At 40.0% G+C, this 23,615-nt stretch overlaps 1 protein-coding gene across 1 annotated transcript in view; it reads left to right on the top strand.

The window, feature by feature from the left end:
- Positions 1–23,615, top strand: part of LOC124277266 — a 163,829-nt gene that overhangs the window by 20,760 nt on the left and 119,454 nt on the right. The window contains 1 exon segment of the mRNA XM_046712915.1: positions 14,395–14,500. The gene's annotated coding sequence lies outside the window, so the exon portion shown is untranslated.

Below are 23,615 nucleotides of genomic sequence, written 5' to 3'. Positions count from 1 at the left end.
AACTCACCTAATCACCCATCCACTCACTCACTCTCTTGCCAAGTCACCCAATCACCCAGCCACTCACTCACTCTCTTGTCAACTCACCTAATCACCCATCCACTCACTCACTCTCTTGTCAACACACCCAATTACCCATCCACTCACTCACTCACACACCAGTGTATTGGTATTTTTTCCTGTGTTTGACATGTGGAGTTTCCTATGTTATCACATAGATTGACAGTATTTTCTTATTCTCATACCTGGTAACTAGATGAATCAGATAATGTTACAAGGTAGAATGCACATCATCTGATCCCAGTGGTGTGGATGCTCGAGATGTCACTGGATTGTCTAGTCTAGACACGGTTATTTATAGGCCACCATCATATACCAGGATGATGTTTGAGTGTGGTGTTAAACAACAACAAACAATCAGCCATCCTGAGTTAAGATGTTGCTATTTGCTCTACAGAGTTAGCCCCCTTTATCGCAATCGCCTGGTCCATGTCTGAATCTTGGTTTGTCTTGTCTGACATCGGGAGTACACAGCACAAACTGAGACGAAAAATATTGACGGACATATCTGCTGTTTCACATCCGACACTCATTCAGAAGCCCTGTGAGCATCAAAATCATTTTGATCATACTGCAGCAGGATAATTCTTTGTTTGTATCTCAAACAGGTCCAACTCATGACCTTAAGCCCCAGCGGAATTATATTTGTACTTGTTTAATTTCCAGGGCTAGATGGGTTTCTCCTCAGTCAGGTCATGCTAGCCTATGTTCCTATCTTTGTTGAATCAGGATGGCAAACTTGACTGTGCAGGCCATGTTGTTTGTTTAATGCTTGTCAAGGCAGTTATGTTTGGAAGTATGGCTGAGTTCTCCCTGGGCCTTACATCACAGCTCCATGCAGTGTACCTCCCGCTGTGGCACTGCAGTAGAGTGTGCTTCGAGAGTAATCTCAACCCTGTAATGAATTTTCTCCCTGACTGTTGCAGACTTTTCACATCATGTAACAACCGGGAGTTCTTGTACAGATGTCTCCAGGGTGACACATCGTAAAGAAATGTTCACTGATAAATGGCGATTGCATAACCCGTGGTCTGGTTTTATATCACAGCCATTGAAACTTCCACGGAAAGTAAGGTAGAATGTAATTGCAACGTGACATGTTGCCTGTTGCCGATTATGTATAAGTCATGAGCAAGATGTCAGTTACCGTGGCTATGTCTGCTATGTCATCATTGCTTAATACGAGAGGAGTTTAACGTTTTATGGGACTGGCTTTGTGAGTTAAGGTGTATCACGTCTTTATCACCTCTCATGGCTGTTCCGAGCTCACCATCTTGGGTTTGGAAAAGGTCTGACACTCAACAAGAGTTACAGAGTCAGCTATTATTCTTTCATAATTTTTATGAGGGTGGGGGTAGCCTAATGGTTAAAGCGTCCGCTCGTGATTCAATGTGTGAAGCCCATTTCTGGTGTCCCCCGCCATGATATTGCTGGAATATTGCTAAGAGTGGCATTAAACCAAACGCACTCACTCATAATGTTTATGTGGTCTATAAGTAGGTTCAAGCAGAAGAACCTGGTGTTGTTGAAATGTCAAGTTACAACATGTGTAATATAGAACTTTGTTTTGATTACTCTATTCATAACATATTCATGAACTCTGTGCTTAGCTATGAGAGCATTCAGAGTTGATCGTGCATGATGCACATGAAATATGTTCCTTGAGCCTTGCGTACCTTCATATCGGTCTTTGTATGCACATCCCGAGGAAAATATATGATTTATTCACAACTGAAGGGCACTCATCGATCACACAAGTATTATTTGCCTATGATGATGTGCCTGTTATAATCATTAAACATAGCTTGAAAACAGCAATTTTAACAAAAGGTTACCGAATCGCACATACAGTATATCATACTGAATAAATCACAAGTATCCCTGCTCATAACGTTTTAACTATCAATGTTTATATTTGTAAATATGTCGGTGTTAATCCCACATGTATTTGTTCTGTGTCATGATGGTAGAAGACTGCATTCACTAACCTCTTTGCAGACTTTAGGGTTGGAGAACATGAAATTGTTCCATTATCTAAATGAATGAATGAACGAATAAATAAATAAATAGTATTTCCATCATTGCCAAGTGATGTTTATCTGACAGTTCAGTAAAGCATTGTCAAAGACAATACATAATGGTTTAAAATAAATGTCATAATATTTATCTTTTGTGATTAAACTTTAATTTCATTTATTTCTCAAAGCCATGGTTATGTTCAAACTGTGTTTTACTGGACAATCTCCTTCATTTTCAATCTCAACAGACTGTAATCCACCACTAAAGATGAGTCAGTTTCCATATACAAGTCATTTAGGTCACATATAGAACTATAGTCCTAAGTCATAAATTTAAAAGTACTGTTGCTTTGTGAGAAGCCATATTTTTTAACATATTTCTTAAAACATGTCTATAACTTGTCTTTTTGGTAGAAACATAATTATTAATTGATGAGTTTTGGTGACAAGACAAATATGAGCAGACCACTGACCTGTTCTATTTTGTTAACCACCACACAGTGTATGTGATACAGGTATTTTAACCTTTGCCCTTTCTACAATTACCCATGACTCTTAGCATCCTGTTGTCTGAGTATGAACAAATTAAAAAACTGTTACCATGGAAACATGGTTAACACTTCCTGTGCATACATCCAAGCTCAGAACCAAACACACTGGATCTGCGTGGTGAAAACATCTGAACTCTCAAGACAGGTCAGTAGCAGTTTGACCATTCTCAATCAGCCTTTTAGATACTTTTCTCAAATTATTTTACTTAGTACAATAAATCTACAAAATGTTAATCTGTTAACAAGGTTAAGCTTTAAAAAGTGTTGGGTGAGTTGCATGTTTCTTAATGATAATTCATATGTGAACACATCCTAATTAATGGAAGTTTGATTTTAAGAACGACATATTTTGTAATTAGTTTCATTCGGACTCATTATGGAAGGGTAGGTTTTGAGAAATGTACACTTGTTTATGTGTCTGTATAATAAGGCAGGCAGTGGCCTGGTGCGAGGGTTGGGTAAATATCTGTACGTGTTTACTGGCGATGTTTCCCCATCATGCCACTTGTTGTGATTTAGAGTGGCACACGTGGGTGTCATTAAGCTGTGAAAACAACCTGCAGATTGGGGTTGAGTGAACTGATGGAAGTATATTGCTTACCGGACATGTTCAAGTGATGACGAGCGTCGTGGAGGAAATATTTTAGTGCTGTTTTCAGAATGTTTGGCCTAGAATTAACTGCAGTAAAGAACAAAGGCCTGCACTGCAGAGTGAGTGAGTGAGTGGGTGGTTAGGTGGGTTTGTGGATGGATGAGTGGGTGGGTTTGTGTGTTGATGGGGGAGTGGGTGGTTAGGTGGGTTTGTGGATGGATGAGTGGGTGGGTTTGTGGGTTGATGTGTTTGGATTAGAAAGTGGGTTAGATGGGAGAGTGGATGGGTGAGTTGGTGGGTGGAATGTTAGTCTTTCTCAAGTCCCTGAACCATGTTATTTTCCCAATGCCCAGCCCTGCTAGACTAAGGCTTAGTCTCTGAATATATATAATTTTGATAGTAACAAACAAGCCCATTTATATTGAAAAGGAGCCCTAGGGAGACCAGAGATTAAACCTAGACTTGCTTTATTTAGGGCTCTAGCACTGCAGAGAGGGCTTGGCAGTAGGGAAATTAATGTGGTCCAGGGACTGTGAGACAGACTACAGTCCTCCCTGCAATGCTAAAGCGCTAATCATGCTAATTGAAGCAAGTCTAGATTTCCTCAGGTTCTGAATCTCCCTTCTCATTGGAGTTCCTTTTCAATTTAATTGGTTTCTTTGTTACTGTTAACATTATATGTATTGTGAGTGACTGACTAAGTGCTGAGCATCAATCAGCAATATTCAAGCAGTATTTTGACGGCGGTAAAACATTTGGGTTAAACTCCCCAAATCTAGTATATTGTTTCATGATCTATGAGACATGCCTTAGACTTGCGTATAACCATCTGTTGTAATGGCGGCCTGCATGCATGTGGATGGTCAGCACAATACTGCGTAAGTTTCCAGTATAATGGCAGTCTGTGTGTGTGCATGCGTGCGTGTTTGTCGCAGTACGATAGAATATCAGCTGTTATGGCAACCGCGATATTTCTGAGATGATGGACTGGGAGGCCTCTCTATTCTGTCACTGAGTTCAAGTGGTGTGTTGATATACAGTAACCTATGGTGATATACAGTAATCTATGGTGAGATACGTGACATGTAGATATCCTGTTCTTCAGAAAACACAGCAGCTCCTTGTTTGGAGGCTATGTGCCCAGGTCACAGTGTCAGAACTTGTGGTTTAGGGGAAACAGACCGGTATTAATCATCTACCACCAAGACAACAACAGACACTGGCTACTTCACCCATGGAAGTGCCATGCCGTTAGATTCCCAATGCCCATGTCTGTCTTGCTGCAGATAACAGGTTAGAAGTGGTCCCCCGGTACCCCATGAGGATTGAAAGGCAAAGTAAGTCCCATGCCCCATGCTTGCATATTTGTGAGAAGAATTAGTGCCCAAGACCCGTGAAGATCCAGGTTAGAATTTAGTCTTCAGCTACCCATGCTTGTCTTAAGAGGCGACTAACGGGATCGGGTGGTCAGGCTCACTGACTTGGTTGACACATGTCATCATATCTCAACTGCTTACATCGATGATCATGATTTTGATCATTGGATTGTCTGGTCCAGACTCAGTTATTTACAGACCACTGTCATATAGCTGGAATAAACAACAAACCAACCAAGCAATCTTATTTAAATGCCAGAAAAGAACCAGTTCCGTTTATCTGATGAAGCAGATTCCATTAAGATGAAATGAAAATTATATGAACAGGTTACTGAATATAAGTGGCACCATTTTGCACAACATGATAACCTTGTCCTGCTCTGCCTGTGTACCCAGCTAAACCTTACCCAGGAAGGAATATCCTTGGCCAGATCTCCAGGTTTAGCCTCTGTCAGATCCTCCCCAGAAATGGACTAACTTAACTGACTTTTTGTACAAGTCTTCACACAAGTGTATTGAGCTAAAATTAATGAGAATATTCAAGCTGATTCGAGTTAATTAGTTCATGGTAGTGTCTTTGTGTAAATAGGTTAATGTGATTTTCTTTGTGAGTTGATGTGGGTCCCTTTGTGTTTGATTAGTACAAGCCAGTAACCTTCCGAGAGAGAGAAATAACAGTGACTTAAGCCTATCCATGTGGTGGAATCTATTAAGATACCAAAATACTAGCTTCGGCTCCCAAGGCAGTAGACCATCCACATCCTCACCTTGTTAATGTGGCTAGCATATGGCAGCAATTTAACATTGCTCCCTTTGGGTTTTAGTGCTCTCCAAATTCACCTGAGGATATAGCGGCTTTATGGCTTCATTTTGTGGAGAGCTCCATCAAATGGAGGATGGAGGTCACGCACCTCCATGGAACCCAGATGTTATATCTGGAGAATCTCATTGGAGAGCTTCTCCCCCAAGCTCTTCAGATCAGGGAACGTCCTGTACTCAGAAAGCTGTGAGCTTATCACAACTACCAATCGGAAAATGTGTAACAGTTCTGTTCAGCATGGCTGATGATCGCGATTGTTGTGAAAACTGATGTCGGAATAGTTGGTGATTTCCGGGTCAGGTCAGAAGTGGAGGGCGCTAATCTCAAATGAGAATCGGGAATTCGTAACAGTTGTAGTTCAAAGATGGATGATTGAGATCTTTGTAAAAGCTGAGTTTCTTCGATTAGTTGTGTGATTTCCGTGTCTGCGTTGAAGTGAGAGATGTGTTAATCTTAACTGCCAATCAGAGAGCTTGTTACAGTTGCAGATAGCTGGTGTGAAAATTGCCCTCGGGTGAAGTAGACACGTTTTTGGAACTGTTCTCATTCTTTAGTTCCTGCGGCATGGAATGTCTTCAGATCTATTTATGATATCACCATGACGGTTGACATGGCGGTTGACATGACGGTTTTCTGCTGGCAATTGTTTATGGCATTTTTTCATGCTGACTCACAAATTCCCATCAAATTCAGAACAGAAAAAGTTTGTTTACCTTCAAACGCAACCAAATTAATATTTACCACTCAAATGAATATTAAGAACACCATTGTTTTCACGATCTGTATAGTTCATCTGTCATGGGTGGTGCATACTGCAAGAGACTGTCTTCCAATTATGGGTATCCTTTAACTTGTTTTGAATTGTAGATAACAAGGATATAAAAAGGCCTGCTTGAAAGAAAAATATTTTAAGTCAATTTTTAGTCCTTTATCATCAGTCTTGACTGTCAGTAATTCATGCAGCTCTTAACAGAGTTTGGATATCATCTCTTGATTAATTATTCTTGAAAGATCTGAAATGTCTTCCATGATTTAATGCCTGTCAAGTCAATCTGTCAATATAAAATCACCTAGTTGCAACAGGCATGTGGATGCTTCTCTTAGGGGCAATGATTTAATACATGACTTCAGTAGTTTGTGTTTAATGAGGTATGAACAAGTAACCCATGGGAAGTGAATTTTCACAAATATGCTCGGTTTTTTATATCCATAACTCCATAGCTTCAATACATAATGACAACTTTTATTTATATACAACTCAACGACTAATCTTATTTGTCATCTTCTCAAAAAATTGTAGGCAACAATACAAAGTCATATGCATATCGGACCCAAGCCCCAGCCTCCCTCTGATCAGCCAATCAGAAAACAGTAATCAGTGAGCATGGTAAAAAAGTTTCATTTGGGGATTTTTTGTGAGTGTTCAAAGATGGATTCACTAAGAAATCATTTATTCTGAAAATGATCATATTCTAGTTCACATGGTTACCATGGTTACCAAGCATGACTAGATCAGATACTTTATTATTATCACCCTTGAGTAAGATGCATTATGTAATTTACAATATATTTAAATGGCATTTATGTTTTGTGTGCTTTTATAACCTGTATTAATACAAATATATAATGCAGATCACACTGTTGAATGTCACAGTGTATGTTAGTCTTCATGATGAGAATATGTTGACTAAATGTGTCAGAGAGATTGAATGTTACACCATCCATATTAAGTACAAAGTCAGATAGTAGTTGGTTAGTAGTTGTATGGATAACAGTCCAACTTGTCATACATGTAACAATCAAATGGACTTTGTAAGCATTATTCCAGCGAAATCACGGCGGAGGACACCAGAAATGGGCTTCACACATTGTACCCATGTAGGGAATCGAACACGTCCTTCTGCATGATGGGCGAATGCTTTTAACCACTGGACTACCCACAGCCTGTCAAAGTTGTAAGCCTTATCATTCCATCAATCTGTAAATGTTTACTGTTATAAACATTTAAATAAAGAAGCAAATCAGTAACCATGGTAACAAACATTACAGACAAAGAACTGTTTAGATATTTTATTTTTCTCACATTTCTTGCGGCTCCAGCCATGATATTGCTGACAGGACTGGAGTACCAAACTCGATTAATTTCTACTTGACTTGTACAGTTCAACTCATTCTCTCAGAAAACATGATTCTTGAATTCTTTTCATAGCTTTGTTACTTATAGTAGATAGTCATAATTGTGTGATCAATGGGTTAAAAGACAACCCTGCAGATATTTACGAAACAGTTCTGTGATTGCTCTTTAAGAGCCATGCATGCAATCCCTTTGCTCTTTCCCGACTGTTTTTCTTGTAATTGCTGTTTAAGAACAATGCATTGAGTTCTCGTGTTCCCAGAACAAGGCCTGTGACTGCAGACTGTGAACAATACTTATTACCTTTTTATGTTTTGTATGTTTTTCTTCCCCTGCACAATTATACCCCACATAATTCTTGTAAGGTTAGGAAACTTGGCGGCAAAGCCCTTCATCAAGTCACGAATTCTATTCATTCCTGAGATCGCGGAAACCCTGCAGTGTGTGAGACAAATTCTACTTTCTTGTGATATATTACACGTCACACGGACCCATGTCCCTGTCTGCATCAACTGAAGGATACATTACATGTTTGCAGGAAAGTAGTATCTCACCGCCAGATGTGTAATATAGGAGTGTAAGGCAATTCTATTGTTCTGCATCATGTCTGTATTCCCCAGGCTATAACACATTTATCCCCTGACTAGAGATCTGTTGTGTGGAAAGTAGCACGTGCAATGCCTCCATCTGGAGATACGATATCACAGGTGGAAGTGCTCACTTTGGAAGCTGCAGTTTGATTGTTAGCAGTTGTGTGTTGGCTCTTTGAACAAATAAAATATTCTCTTTGTATACACACTAGTATATGCATGTATTAATACGAAGCTCACCTGAATCTGAGTGTTACGATATTGCTAGTGTGAGTACATGCTGTATTCTCGTAAAACCACAGGAACACTGTTACAAAATTGTCTATGTCTTTGTTCATGTAATACGTCTATAAAGCTCACCCCAATGAGAGACCCGGGATGATGAAGTTGTATTTATACACAGTGGCAAAATCTACTGGACCACTGGAATATATCTTGGCCTTGTTTTCAGTGGAGTTTACCGTTAATACATGCATTGGAATCTTCTGGTCTTGCTGCAAGTCAAATGTATAAAATGTATCTTTTAATGCATTCCAGCAGTCCACAAAGTTACGTTGATGACGACATTGTTACGTACAAACTTAGCTGATGTTACGTCACAAGATTACACATTAAAGACGTCAGACCTAGATCGGAAATGAAGGCAGATGATGTAATGATGGCAGCACAACTGGAATAAAGTTATTTAGCTGTAATAATTCATCATGGTAAAAACAACAGGGATAGACATTTAGTTCTGAGCATTAAGTGCTATTGTTAGATACTGCATGTTGTATAGCAATCTTTTATGAGAAATAATATGTGACTTCAATATGTTGATAAATAGACACTTCAATACAGACTTCAATCATAAAAATAAATTTCAATAATAAATATATTAATAAATATGGATTTCAATATATTTTTAAATTTAAACTGCAAGATATTGATAAATATAGACTTCAAGATTTTTACTTCAATTTAGTAATAGATATATACTTCAAGATATTTACGAAATACAGTTCGCTCTACCACCATGTATAGTGTAATAAAGCACACTTTCGCCCTGAACTATTATAGTTAAAGTACGAGGACGCTTGCGTCGTAGAATAATAAATATATATTTTAATATTTTGATAGATATGGACTCCAATATATTAATAATTATTAAATTCCGTAGACCCCTAAAGGCCCATTGCTTGCTTAATGGGCTAAATCCGAAATAGGAAAAGGGCGTTCCATCATTGGAAATGTTTGTGTTAGCAGTGAGACTGTATTGTACTGCGTCCATTTTCTGAGGTACTGTAATTGCCATCGTTACAAGGTGTCACGGTTAAGGGTTATTGGTCATATAAGAGAAAGGCTTTGTCGGGAATTGCCTTTTCAACCAGAAGACCCAAACTACCCTCATTTGGGCCATTGTTGACCTGAGGGACGGTGTGGTCACTAAAGTGACTTTCATCACGCGATGGTCCAATTATCCGAGATTGTTGTAAGTTATTTAGTGGTTGTTCTGGCTTCACACAATACACTGCCATATGTCAGTGTTAAAGAGACCATCACTGGACATGGCGAGGTAGACTAGGGGGCACCTGCTTGTACACACGTGGACACAGGGAATGTTTGGTATGTCCATCTTCGGTATGCGGTCATTGCTTTTTAGGTCAATAGTGAGTGAGTGAGTTTTTACTTTTAGGCTTTTTTATTGCTTTTTTGCAATATTCCAGCAATATCAAGCTAGGGGACACCATAAATGGGCTTCACACATTGTATCCCTGTGAGGAATCGAACCCGGGTTTTCGGCGTGACGAGCAAATGCTTTAACCACTAGGCTATCCCACCGCACCATAGGTCAGTAGGGGTAGATGGGTAGGCAAGTGGTTTGTGCATTCGCTTGTAACACTTATGGCCTGGGTTTGATTCCAAAGACTTTCCTTTTAGATGACATGGCTTCAACATGCAATTAGGCTTAGTTTTATGCATGTTTCATGCTTGTTGGTACAGTACTCATTCACTCACTCACCCATTAATCATAAGGAGTAACCTTATATAAAGCTGAGTTGTATATATTTGATACCAGTACGCTACCATAGACAGTCCTTGACTGCCAAGGTTCAACAACAAAAAGAATATTTTACATCATTCTTATTGTTAATCAATATTAATGACATGCAATATTTGTACAAGCATCAAAAAACTCACCAACTCATTCATTCTTACTCAAAACACATAAATAACAAAATGATAGGGTTCATGCTAATTTAGCATAAAAGATATTTGCCCAATATTACGAGGATGTTGAGAACAAAGAGCTTGTATATGTCCATTCATCCACAAACCGTGAACAATCAAGCAGATCCTGATGTCTGGCCTAAAGTTGGCTTACAATTCCATCCATTCAAGAATGAATTCAGCCTCACAGAGATCTGAATTATAAGGAGGTCATGTTCTGCTTTCATCAGCTACAACCAATTTACTGCAATAACTTACAAACTGATGGCCATGTTATCCCATGATAACCATCCTATATCGATCCTGGCTTGTGGCAGCCGACTGAATGCCAGCAGTACAAGGTGAAGGTCACTTTGCTGTATTGAACATCATTAAATTGTAGCAAGCACTTAAGAGTGATTTCATATTTTTACAATTTGTGTCAAGTTTATGTGAATTGGGTATATTGTGTCAACTTGTGTCATAATAATAATAATAATAATAGTGCCTATTTATAGTGCGCACAAATCCACGCTCGTAAGCATACTCATGGGTCAGCATGGATATGTTGTGTCAGTTTGTGTTGTCATGGGTAGGTGGGGCTGTGGGGTAGCTTAATGGTTAAAGCGTTGGCTCGTCACGCCGAAGACCCGGGTTCGAATCCCCACATGGGCACAATGTGTGAAGCCCATTTCTGGTGTCCCCCGCCGTGATGTTGCTGGAATATTGCTAAAAGCGGCGTAAAACCAAACTCAGTCAGTCAGTCAGTCATGGGTAGGTCATCTTGAAAACCTCTGGGCTTTCATTCCAAATATATAGACAATGTTTGAAGCCATATGTTTAAGTTCATGATATCGATTTATCAGTTCAGTAACTCACTCACTCTCAAACCCATTCCCATATCCTCTCATTCATCCGTCCAGACTCACTCACTCCAGTATCAGTACACGAACCAAGAATGTTGTTATGTACGTGAGACAGACATGCAGTGATGATGCTCAGAGGGAAAGGAGGGTGTCATGCACTTGAAAGGTTAGTCGTCTGCGTGACGACCCGAACGCTTTAACCACCAGGCTACCCCACTGACCCCTGATTGAGCATTTGTGTTGTTGGTGATGACGCATTGATGATGATGATGATGATGATGATGATGATGATGATGATGATTGAGTTTTATTTAGGTAAGACCCAAACCCAATAAACTTTTAGGCGTAACATCAACAAGATTCTAAAAATGTTAAATTTTTGAAACTTTGACTGGTAAGACACTTACCAGGCACAATCCTTCTGACTGTTTTTCTATTGTTGGTATTTCTGGTGTCCCCTGCCGTGATGTTGCTGGAATATTGCTAAAAGCGGCGTAAAACCAAACTGAGTCAGTCAGTCTATTGTTGGTAATATACACCAACCACACAATACGCCCAGATGCATTACGCTGTGCCTGAGAGGAAGGCCATATTCAATAATGCTGTCATATTAAGTGAAGTGTTGTGTTAACTCATTTCCAAGCTGCTTGACACGTGATGTGGAATAGAGTTGCATTATGTCAAGTTACTTGTGTAGTGATTGGTCCTTCTTAAGGGACCACTTCCAGTTTCAATTATTGCGCTTGAAAATCAAGTGGTTCAAGTATGTGATAACCGTGGTTACCGTGCACAAGACTTCGGTTCTATTCTCCACATTGGTGGGTGTTGAGTCAGTAATTGGCCCTACTATAATGTTCCAATGCTTCTCAAAATGTATTCATCAAGGTCCTAGGAGAGGTTACTGCCATGTAGGGTGTATTCATCAAGGTCCTAGGAGAGGTTACCGCCATGTAGGGTGTATTCATCAAGGTCCTAGGAGAGGTTACCACCATGTAGGGTGTATTCATCAAGGTCCTAGGAGAGGTTACCGCCATGTAGGGTGTATTCATCAAGGTCCTAGGAGAGGTTACCACCATTTAGGGTGTATTCATCAAGGTCCTAGGAGAGGTTACCGCCATGTAGGGTGTATTCATCAAGGTCCTAGGAGAGGTTACCGCCATGTAGGGTGTATTCATCAAGGTCCTAGGAGAGGTTACCGCCATATAGGGTGTATTCATCAAGGTCCTAGGAGGGTTACCGCCATATAGGGTGTATTCATCAAGGTCCTAGGAGAGGTTACTGCCATGTAGGGTGTATTCATCAAGGTTCTAGGAGAGGTTACCACCATGTAGGGTGTATTCATCAAGGTCCTAGGAGAGGTTACCGCCATATAGGGTGTATTCATCAAGGTCCTAGGAGAGGTTACTGCCATGTAGGGTGTATTCATCAAGGTCCTAGGACAGGTTACCACCATGTAGGGTGTATTCATCAAGGTACTAGGAGAGGTTACTGCCATGTAGGGTGTATTCATCAAGGTACTAGGAGAGGTTACTGCCATGTAGGGTGTATTCATCAAGGTCCTAGGACAGGTTACTGCCATATAGGGTGTATTCATCAAGGTACTAGGAGAGGTTACCGCCATGTAGGGTGTATTCATGAAGGTCCTAGGAGAGGTTACTGCCATGTAGGGTGTATTCATCAAGGTACTAGGAGAGGTTACTGCCATGTAGGGTGTATTCATCAAGGTCCTAGGACAGGTTACCACCATGTAGGGTGTATTCATCAAGGTACTAGGAGAGGTTACTGCCATGTAGGGTGTATTCATCAAGGTCCTAGGACAGGTTACCACCATATAGGGTGTATTCATCAAGGTACTAGGAGAGGTTACCGCCATGTAGGGTGTATTCATGAAGGTCCTAGGAGAGGTTACTGCCATGTAGGGTGTATTCATCAAGGTACTAGGAGAGGTTACCGTCATGTAGGGTGTATTCATCAAGGTACTAGGAGAGGTTACCTCCATGTAGGGACCAAAAATGTGTCTTTCTGACCAGATTAATGTGATGCCCAGAAACTTGACATTGTTGATCATTTCGTCACCAGTTGGAGATTCTCCTCCTTGTTTCTACTTCTGTCCGCTCCGTAACATTGCCCATGGACTTCACCAACATTAAGCTGATATTCCATCAAGTAAATGAAAAGTGAAAAACAGTTCTAATTGTGGTGGTGGAGTAGCCTAGTGGTTATGTGCTGTCTAACGCCAATGACCCGGGTACAGTTCCCCACATGGATACAATATGTAAAGCCGTTTTCTAGTGTCTCCTGCCATGTGAATGCTGAAATATTGCTGAAAGAGACATTAGACCATACTCACTCACTCACTCACTGTTTTTATTGAGTAGCCTTGTGGTTAATGTACGTAGGGGGATCGATATCCAGAGGCGGGGTGCGCACCCTGTCTTTTGTCCTGAAAGTTTATTAAATAACCATAGAAACTCTCATGAAAATGAAGTGTGCACCTCCCCTTTTCAAAAGTGTGCACCCCCTCCCCTTCCCCCCCCCTTCTCAAATAGCTGTATCCGCCCCTGATGTGCTCTCTCAATGACAGGAGTTCGATTCCCCACATGGTTACAATATTTGATTTCCTTTCTGGTGTCTCCTACCATGATGGTGCTGAAATATTGCTGAAAGAGATATTAAACTATACTCACTCATTCATTATATCCATTAGATCCTTGTCAAAAGCTTAGAAGTATATATTTGATACCAGAATGCTAGCACAGACAGTCTGTGGTTGGCTGCCAAGCTTCAATAACAGAAAAATATTTTGAATCAATATCAACATGATCAATGGCATGCAGTTGTTAAAAGAAGAAACTAATAGATTAGGCCAGGCCAGAAACTTGACCACATGTTTGGCTACTTGTGAAAAGGCGTATATTGAATGACTATTTAACCTGTGGAAGAGGTATTGCTTCGGCATGCATTAGTCTACGGTACGCCAGGATGTTACAATGGCCTGACAACTAATCTTCATTCAGTTGTGTTTGTTAATCACGGGATTGGAGGAGGCAGTCATTAGAAGGGATGCACGGGATCTGATATCCTCCATATTGCTGGGCTCTTTTGTTGTGTAGTCACCAATGTAACAATAGCCTGACAACTAATATTCGTAGTGTTTGTTAATCGGGGATTGTACTGACGTGTGTCTCTGGTTTCAGGTTCTGTGTTGGGTGGGATATAGCGGCCACCGAACTCAGTCAATGTAGCCGAGGTGGATTGGATTACTTACTCGCGAGTTACACTGGATCGAGGGGTCATCTACAGGTGAATATTGCTACTGTCACATGACAGTCAAGTGACTTCATCATAACCACAATTGATATTTGTTGTGTACTTTTTTACAGTTCTGATCATTTTGCTGTTTTTATCATGTCTTGTTTCTTTGTGACATTGCATAACATGTTTATCAATGTAGGCTTTTGAAAGGAACACAAAGTACGTGATCTAGACTACCAATTGTCTGATTTTGTGGAAGCTGATCACTTACTTTGGTGAGTGGTTAGATAACTCACTCTGTATGCTAGTGATTAGATGCATCTCTCTGAGAGTCGGGGTTCAAATCCTGGATGGAACTCAACCCAGAAAGTTCCAAAATCTGTACTTAACTGAGAAATTTAACATTTGACCACTTTCGAAATGTCGCTGGTTATTCATAACATGTTTAGTGAATCCTCTTAATGTCATATGAGACAGGGGCGGTGGGGTAGCCTAGTGGTTAAAGCGTTGGCTCGTCACGCCGAAGACCCGGGTTCTATTCCCCACATGGGCACAGTGTGTGAAGCCCATTTCTGGTGTCCCTCGCCGTAATATTGCTGGAATATTGCTAAAAGCGGCGTAAAACTAAACTCAGTCAATCAGTCAGTCAGTCATATGAGACAACATCTGTGTATAAAGGATCAATCTATTGTCTTTAGGATGTGAATAGGAAAGTATTTAATCCAATACATCCTTCAGAAGTAAATCCAGAATGGATAGTCTGTAGTGGATGATGAAAGAAATGAATAGTTTTGTGGAAAATACTTAAACCTCAAAGTTTTGGTGTTACTGGAGAAAGTAATAGGTTGATGGTACCCAATATGAATAGTTAGTTGGATACCTCCCGGGAAGGAAATAGATTCTTTTTTTAAAATACCTATCATTACAAATCACACAGATGTTCTCCAACTGTATCTGTTTCCTCGTCAAGCACTGATTGTGTTGATATCCTGAGGGCATTCTCCTCACATTTATCTATGTGTTGATTTTAGCCAGTTTTGACAACTTCATGTGTTGAGGTAAGCTGACAAGATCTAGGATAAGTCTACAGTTCTACATCTTATTCACCTGAAATTATCACAACTTTGAAGAGATAATTCATTCATTCATTCATTCATTCATTCATTCATTCATTCATTCATTCATTCATTCATTCGACCGCCTCCGTGGTGTAGTGGTTAGAGCGTCCGACCAGAGTGCGGAAGGTTGCGGGTTCGATCCCCGACCGCATCATACCAAAAGACGTTAAAATATGGTACTTGTTGGCTGACTTGTCGGCTCGGAGTCAGTATACTGTGTCTGAGTGGGGTATTCATGCTTCACTGCGGCATGGTATCTCAGTGAGCTAGCACTATAAAACCAGCTAAAGTCTGGGCTAGTACAAGCAGCCGCACATACACATACACACGCATGCACGTCGTCATATGAGCGAAATATTCTCAAGCACGACGTTAAACCCAATTTCACCTCACCTCATTCATTCATTCATTCATTCATTCATTCATTCATTCATTCATTCATTCATTCATTCATTTGTGATAAATCCAGGTTAGAATTAGTCTTCAGCAAGTTGTGCTTGTTGTAAGAGGTGACTTACGGGATCGGTTGGTGAGGCACACTGACTTGGTAGATGCATGTCATTGTATCCCAATTGTGTAGATCGATGCTTATGATGTTGATCACTGCATTGTCTAGTCTAGACTTGATTATTTACATACCGCCACCATACAGCTGGAAAAGTGGCTTTAAACAACAAATAAAGAAATTCCAGTGATAGCTTTTAGCTGACTTTGGTGTTCAATCATGACAGCACTCTGTTATTTGCTCTACACCAGAAGGAAAAGTTCTCTGTTGTTTTCAAGTACTGTCACTGATAAAAAGGACTAACAAAATATAATCACTCCCTCACTCATATCATTAGAGTATCATCCCGGAGTGTTCCTGTGGCTTCTGTAAACATGTTGCAGAAGGATCCGTATGTGTGGTATCTCTTGCGTGTTTAGAAACAACGCTGACAAAACACTGAAAATATACCTTCAGACATATTTGAGTGGCATTTGGTTACCTCTGTGTGAACAATGCCATGAACCCTCACAGACTAAGCAGAAATGTTTTCAGCATTTTAGCAAAAATGCACCTGTGGAACGTTTATGAATAACATCCACTAAGTGTACAAATACTGCAAAGATATTTACAAATTTCAAAGAAATTCCTCAGGGTGTCTGCTCATTGACATAAGAGGAGTTGTGTTGAAAGTAGCAGCAGCCTGAACCATACTGCACCACAGGGCAGATGTGGTTTGCTTATTTGACTACCACCGTGCATGGTTCATGCTTGGAAGATGATGTTTTCCAACATATGCTGTATGTTGAATTAAAGACAGTGTGTGAAAGCAAAACATTGTTGTTTGAAGTTCAGCTGACAGCCCTCTGACTGTAACTCAGGTGTGAGCAGTCATGTGGAGAATAGTATCTGCAACCTGATTGCTCATTAGGGGTATTATCACATGTGGGACCCTCCGCAAGTGAAAGAAAAATACAGAGCAGGTGTGGGAAACTTCTTCCTGAAAAAACAAGCATTTTTATAGTTGTTTCTTTTCTTCAAGATGCCAATAAAAGTCAAATAAGATGGGGAAAAAAATTGAAAGCTAAAACATTTGATTGACTGACGGTTCAGGTGAAGTACTTTTGCAGTGTTTTTGTTGGGAAGGATTACACAGGCAGTGTTATTTTGGGGATGAAGAAGCAAAAAAAGATTATTTTTATCGGCATCACTAATATTATGTTTCTCCTATATTTCTTTTGACAGCTAAAAAATAATGTAAAAAGTATATCAAAAATTGACATTTTATACTTGTGTACATTTTATTAAGAATATAAAAGAAAATGAGGAAGAAAGTCCGGAGTTAAGAATCTGATTCAAGTGATAGAGTGAGGTTTTTTTTTTACACTGCTGTTAGCAATATTACGACGGTATGACAGCAGGGAACACCAGAAGTGGGCTTCACTCATATTTGGAATAGAACCTGGGTCTGGCTAATATTATCTATGTCAGGGTAGAGACTGCGATCTGGTAGAATGGGAGATTCTACCAGTAGAGATTGCGATCGGAGTCTCTACCAGTAGAGACTGCGATCGGAGTCTCTACTGGTAGAATCTCCGATCCTACTAGTAGAGATTGTAATCGTAGTCTCTACTGGTTGAATCGGAGATTCTACCAGTACATTTTCCAGTTCAACTGGTAGAAACTCCGATCCTACTAGTAGAGGCTGCAATCGTCTTCACCAGGTCATTACCCCATCTGCCATATCCCCACCTGGTCATTTCCCCACCTCTTTGGAAAGCAGTGTTTTTATAACAATTACCGTATATGACCGTCTATAAGACGACCCCATGGATAAGACGACCCCCAAACTTGACCCTTAAAATCAGTGTCAAAATGGTATGTTTCGTGCATAAGTCAATCCCCCGCGATGGGGTCCTAATCGCGGCAAACACAGACCACAGACAACTGGTAGTTACCAATAATTATAACTTTGGTCCACATTATTCAAAGAATTCAGTCATATATTGTGTCTACTCACGGATCGAAACGAAGTGTAGTTGACAGAAAATGCAAAATATATTTTGCTTCTCTAAATATCATATTTATTGTAATCTTGTCTAGTGATGTTTAATTGCAAATTTGACGTCTCTACTGACAAAGTCGTCTTCTGTTGTTTGTTCACGCGAAGTGATACGATGTTGTTTTCTTACCCCTTGAAAAAAGTTTGACGAAAGCGTAACCCATGGATTAGTCGACCCCGTTCTACAGACTGCTTTTTTTGGTCCTCAAAATTCGGCTTATAGACGGTCATATACGGTACTGATCATAAGGTTTGAAATACATGTGAATGGACTCCACTCAAAAAACAAACACAAAATACCTTACTCCAAAACAGACTTAACAAATAAAGTTAACAAGATAACAATAAATAAGTTCAATTATAACTGGCAAATAATAGGAAAACATTATCCCCACTTATTATACTTGCTTGCATAGGTTATTCCATATAATCGTAGTCTCTACCAGTAGAGACTACGATTGCAATCTCTACTAGTAGGATCGGAGATTCTACCAGTAGAGACTCCGATCGCAATCTCTACTGGTAGAGACTCCGATCGCAATCTCTACTGGTAGAATCTCCGATTCTACCAGATCGCAGTCTCTACCCTGACATATATATGGAACTTGATGGATGCATGGATTTTGCTTATATAACTGAAGCTAGGATCATTCATCTGGCTATTCTACAAATTGTACTCATGAAAACTGGTTTCAATATTCCGAATCAAAGTTTCATTTGTCCAATATAACATGGTGTAGTTCGATAAACACCACAGCCTCTTCGCCTGTGATATCAGTATTTGTTACTTTTCTCTCAGTTTAACAGAACAGTGAACTCTGGATACATTTTTAGATGGAAAAAATCATGGACCAGCAGTACTGTGCCAGTAGACAGGATGCAGCAGTGCCTGTCCAACTGTCTGCATCCTGGCCGTGGTGTGTGGACTATGTGATACGGATGTTGTATACAATAGCGATACATGCAATTTCCTGGCCCAGGTGTGAACTGTGTAATACGGATATGATATATGTAGGTTATACATGGATTGATTACCATAGTCATCATAATAATCATCCATGGTGCTCATGAAACCATCAAGGCTCATGTAAAGACTGGACGCTTGTTACATAACATTTAGACCAGGGAATAAAGTTATCCTATCATATAGACTTGGACAAAATGATTTCTGTTGCCCATATTTTTATACATTCCATACTCACTCACTCACTCACGCACTCACTCATCCTTTGGTCAAGACACTGCAATTCACTGTGTAGAGTTGTCTCCCTTGAGCATGCCAGGAACATGGGATTTTGGGTTCAAATCCCAACTCGTCCAGATTGTTTCTTGATTTTGTCAGCAGTATACCATGGATTTCACCAAGCTTCTGAGACCTGTAATGAACGTCGTCATATGAAGCGAAATATTCTCAAGCACGACGTTAAACCCAATTTCACCTCACCTCACCTGTAATGAAGATTGAAGTTGTATGCTTCTTTCTTGACTCGCCAACTTCTAGAATGCCAATCAAACAATTCAGGGTCGTGCATCCCTTCAGGCTTTTCTCCCACACCAAGCTGACATGCTGGGATATACAGTGAAACCTGCCAACACCGGAACTTGTCTAATCCGGCACACTGTCAAAACCGGCATAAAATTTTGGTCCCGCCATTTTACAACGATATTATGATCATTAAAACATTGTCTAATGCGGCACCTGTCTATTGCTTATTCCAGCACAACTTTCCGGTCTCAACAAGCAATTTTAACTGTAATTAACACTGTCTAAACCGGCATGGGTATGAGCAGTCCAATCAAGCACCCATAATCCAATACACTCCTCTCGGGACGCTAGATTGAGAGACTGACAAGTGTAAATGACAGCCATGTTGGAAAATGATCGTCACTGTCTAATCCGGCACCCTGTCTAAACCAGCTTTTCATTCGGTTCCGTGGGGTTCCGGTTTAGACATGTTTCACTGTAACTGAAATACTGCTCAGGTTGACTTCAAACCCAACTAAATGACTTATTCCTGAGAGACTTGCTGTCTACAGATTTTGACTGGTGTTTCCAAATTTTCAATTGCTAAACTACCATCACTGAATTACTCAGCATTTTGAATGAAACAAAACTTTTTGTGTATTTATAATAAATCTATGACAGACATTGTAACATGTAAGCATGATGGGGCTGTCACCTGAATAATGTCATCTTGAACTTGTCTCTGAGATGTTTACGTCAACTGATCAGTTGCTATGGCAACATCGTCTCCAGCCTGCCCACAGTGTTTGCATAACCCATTTCCTGTTTAATTAATTGATCAGTTCAAACAATTTGATAAAATATTTTCAATGCTTATAATGAGATGCTGAAAAATTATTCACAGAAGTTTTCTCCTTTTGGTGATTCTAGTTGTTGGATTTACATGTTATTGTTTATAGAGGAACGCAGGACACAACAGTGTCTATCCATTCTTCTAGGTCATGCATACCAAGACTAGACTGTTTAGGTGTGTTCAAAGATTTGTTTCACAGGCATCAAAATGGGGGAATATGCACTTTGCATATCAAATTTATCTCATTTTAGGCAACAGTTATCCATATTCCGATTAGATAATGAAGTCATTAAGAAAAGTAATAAAAAAACATCAGATGTGTGGATACTAAATCAGTTTGTGTAACTTTAGGGACACAGGTGAGCCAGTTGTCAATTTCTACGTCATTGCAGCAGAATTGCATCCCCTGGGCATACCAGGAGCCTGTGAAATCATTTCTAGGCCTGTCATCAACACAGACATGCATGTTAGATTGATGAAAGAGGAAACATCTGACGCTTCCATTAGGACTTTCCGCCCACATGTAGCAGACGTACAGAGACCTGACTGGAATACTGTTGAAAACAACATTTAACCACACTCCCTCACTCACTCATTCTGTAAAACTTTGTATCGATACAACATGAAGCATGTATTGTATCATTTGGAGTGATTTTGTAGTACATGATAAAATGTCTCATCTGTTCTCATCCTTTGAGAGTTACAAGATTGTACTTGTTACCCTGTTGTTATACTTAACGGATATAGCCATGTCTAGTCATATTCAGAGCAGAATCACGTGTCTGGATGGTGAATCCATGTTTAACTGCCACTTGCTGTCTCAGTGTGTCTATAAAACCAACAGTGTGGACTACCACCAGCTGTCACACACACACACACACATGCATGTACATCATGAAACATAAGAAGTGAAGTCATCCTGAATGCAATATTTCCCTCTACCACACACCTCTCCTTGTATTCATACAGAATCAAATGAAGTCCAGATAGATATCGTGATGCATCAGTGCACGCACACAATGCCTCAGCTTTCATTTATTTTCCTGTGCCACAAGCAAGGGAAATAGAGCCACATTTTACTATGAAGAGTTACATCCCTTGACTGCACCAGGATCCACTTGTGAAATTGAGCCACATTTTACTATGAAGAGTTGCATCCCTTGATTGCACCAGGATCCACTTGTGAAATTGAGCCACATTTTACTATGAAGAGTTGCATCCCTTGCCTGTACCAGGATCCACAGGATTTTACCACTGCACAAGGATCCACTTGTGAAATTGAGCCACATTTTACTATGAAGAAATTGAGGCCACATTTTACTATGAAGTTGCATCCCTTGACTGCACCAGGATCCACTTGTGAAATTGAGCCACATTTTACTATGAAGAGTTGCTTCCCTTGCCTGTACCATTATCCACTAGTGAAATTGAGCCACAGTTTACTATGAAGAGTTGCATCCCTTGACTGCACGAGGATACACTAGTTATGGATTGGAATAACATATTTTGCCTCTTATCATGATTACATACTGATTTGTCACAAAGTTTTGCCAAATTTGCTGATAGATTCTTCTCAAGGAATTCATCAATCAATCATTATGTTTCCTTGAGAAATGGAACCATTCCTTGATAGTGTTTTTGCAAATAAACTTTCTTCTATAACGTAAATGTCTCACAGACTAGGCATAAATTTACAGCAGATGGCAGTTAAATGTTACCAAGTCTTAAAACAATATTGATTTGAATTCAAAACTTGCTTTGCTGTATTACTCTGCATCCATGCTTGAAATAGAACATTAAAATAGATTGTACTTGAAATAAAGAGTCAGTTGACAAAGCTTTATTAACTGTTTCCCAATCCTCTGCTAAATTATGTTTAAATGAACAAGAAATTGTGGAATTAAAACTGTCTAAATCATGCTTGAAATAGATATTTATATTGCATGATGAAAACTGAAATGTAATTATTTCAGTGTTGACTAAGATGGGATTTCTTCTTGTCTATTTAAAGCTTTTTGCAATTTTCAATTTCATTCTGAATTTTTCAGGAATCCCTGGTAAATTACTGAAATGGTTTGACAATTCAGGTACACAGTGCCATGACAGATTAATAAGGGAGGAAACAATCCTGAGTGTTCTTTATTCCGTACTGTCGTTTCACATCGTATTAATGGCAGTGGGTTAGCGTAGTGGTTAAAGCATTCACTCTTCCAACCTGGATTTGATTGCAAACATGGGAAGATTGTGTAAAGCCCATTATGGTGTCACCCACTGTGCTAATATTCCTAAAAGATATGCAAAACCCAACTCACACAGCAATTATTCTGTTGTAATTACAAATCAGAAGAAGTCCAAGCTATCTAGACAAGAGGTGACTGCAAGTGGGCTGACTCAATGAGTGAGTGAGTTTAGTTTAACGCCGCACTCATCAATATTCCAGCTATATGGCGGCGGTCTCAACAGCATGATTAACGATCTGCGCAATTGGGAACCGATGACATGTGTTAACCAAGCCAGCGAGCCTGACCACCCGATCCTGTTAGTCGCCTCTTACGACAAGCATGGGTTACTGAAGGTTCATTCTAACCCGGACCTTCTCGGGTCTGACAGAATGACTTTGCTGATCATGTGACATCATAGGGATGTTACTCATACTATCAATCACAGGATTGTCTCATCCAAACTTGAGGGTGCATAGGGTAGCCCAGTGGCTAAAGAGTTCGCTCGTCACACCATAGACCCAGGTTCGATTCCCCACATGGGTACAATGTGTGAAGCCCATTTCTGGTGTCCCCCGACATGATATTGTTGGAATATTACTAAAAGCAGCTTAAAATCCAGTTAACTCACTCCAGACTTTTTACAGGCCTTCATCTTAGGGCTGGAATATTCATGCACTGAGCCAGTATTTCAGCAAATGTTCAGCAAAGGTCCCCATGCTGTAGGCACACTGCGTCACCAACCAGCCACTTCCTAATAAGGTCGAATGACTCACAAGAGGGTAATTGTGATGAAAGTGGACACCTAATCCTGTATTGAATTATCCATGACCTGTAAAGTAACCTTTGCCCTACGCTGTGATATGTCATCTCTATTAGGATATTTGATTTTTCCGGTGATAGAGATCCAGTTGAATTGCCTCCACTGGCATCAGCATACTGATGTGTGGGAATTACTGGGA

This window comes from Haliotis rubra, unplaced genomic scaffold, assembly GCF_003918875.1.
Source record: "Haliotis rubra isolate DU_JTF1 unplaced genomic scaffold, ASM391887v1 Scf22, whole genome shotgun sequence".
NCBI classification, from domain to species: domain Eukaryota; kingdom Metazoa; phylum Mollusca; class Gastropoda; order Lepetellida; family Haliotidae; genus Haliotis; species Haliotis rubra.
The sequence above is the reverse complement of the archived record's forward strand: the minus strand, read 5'-3'. Positions and strand labels throughout refer to the sequence as shown.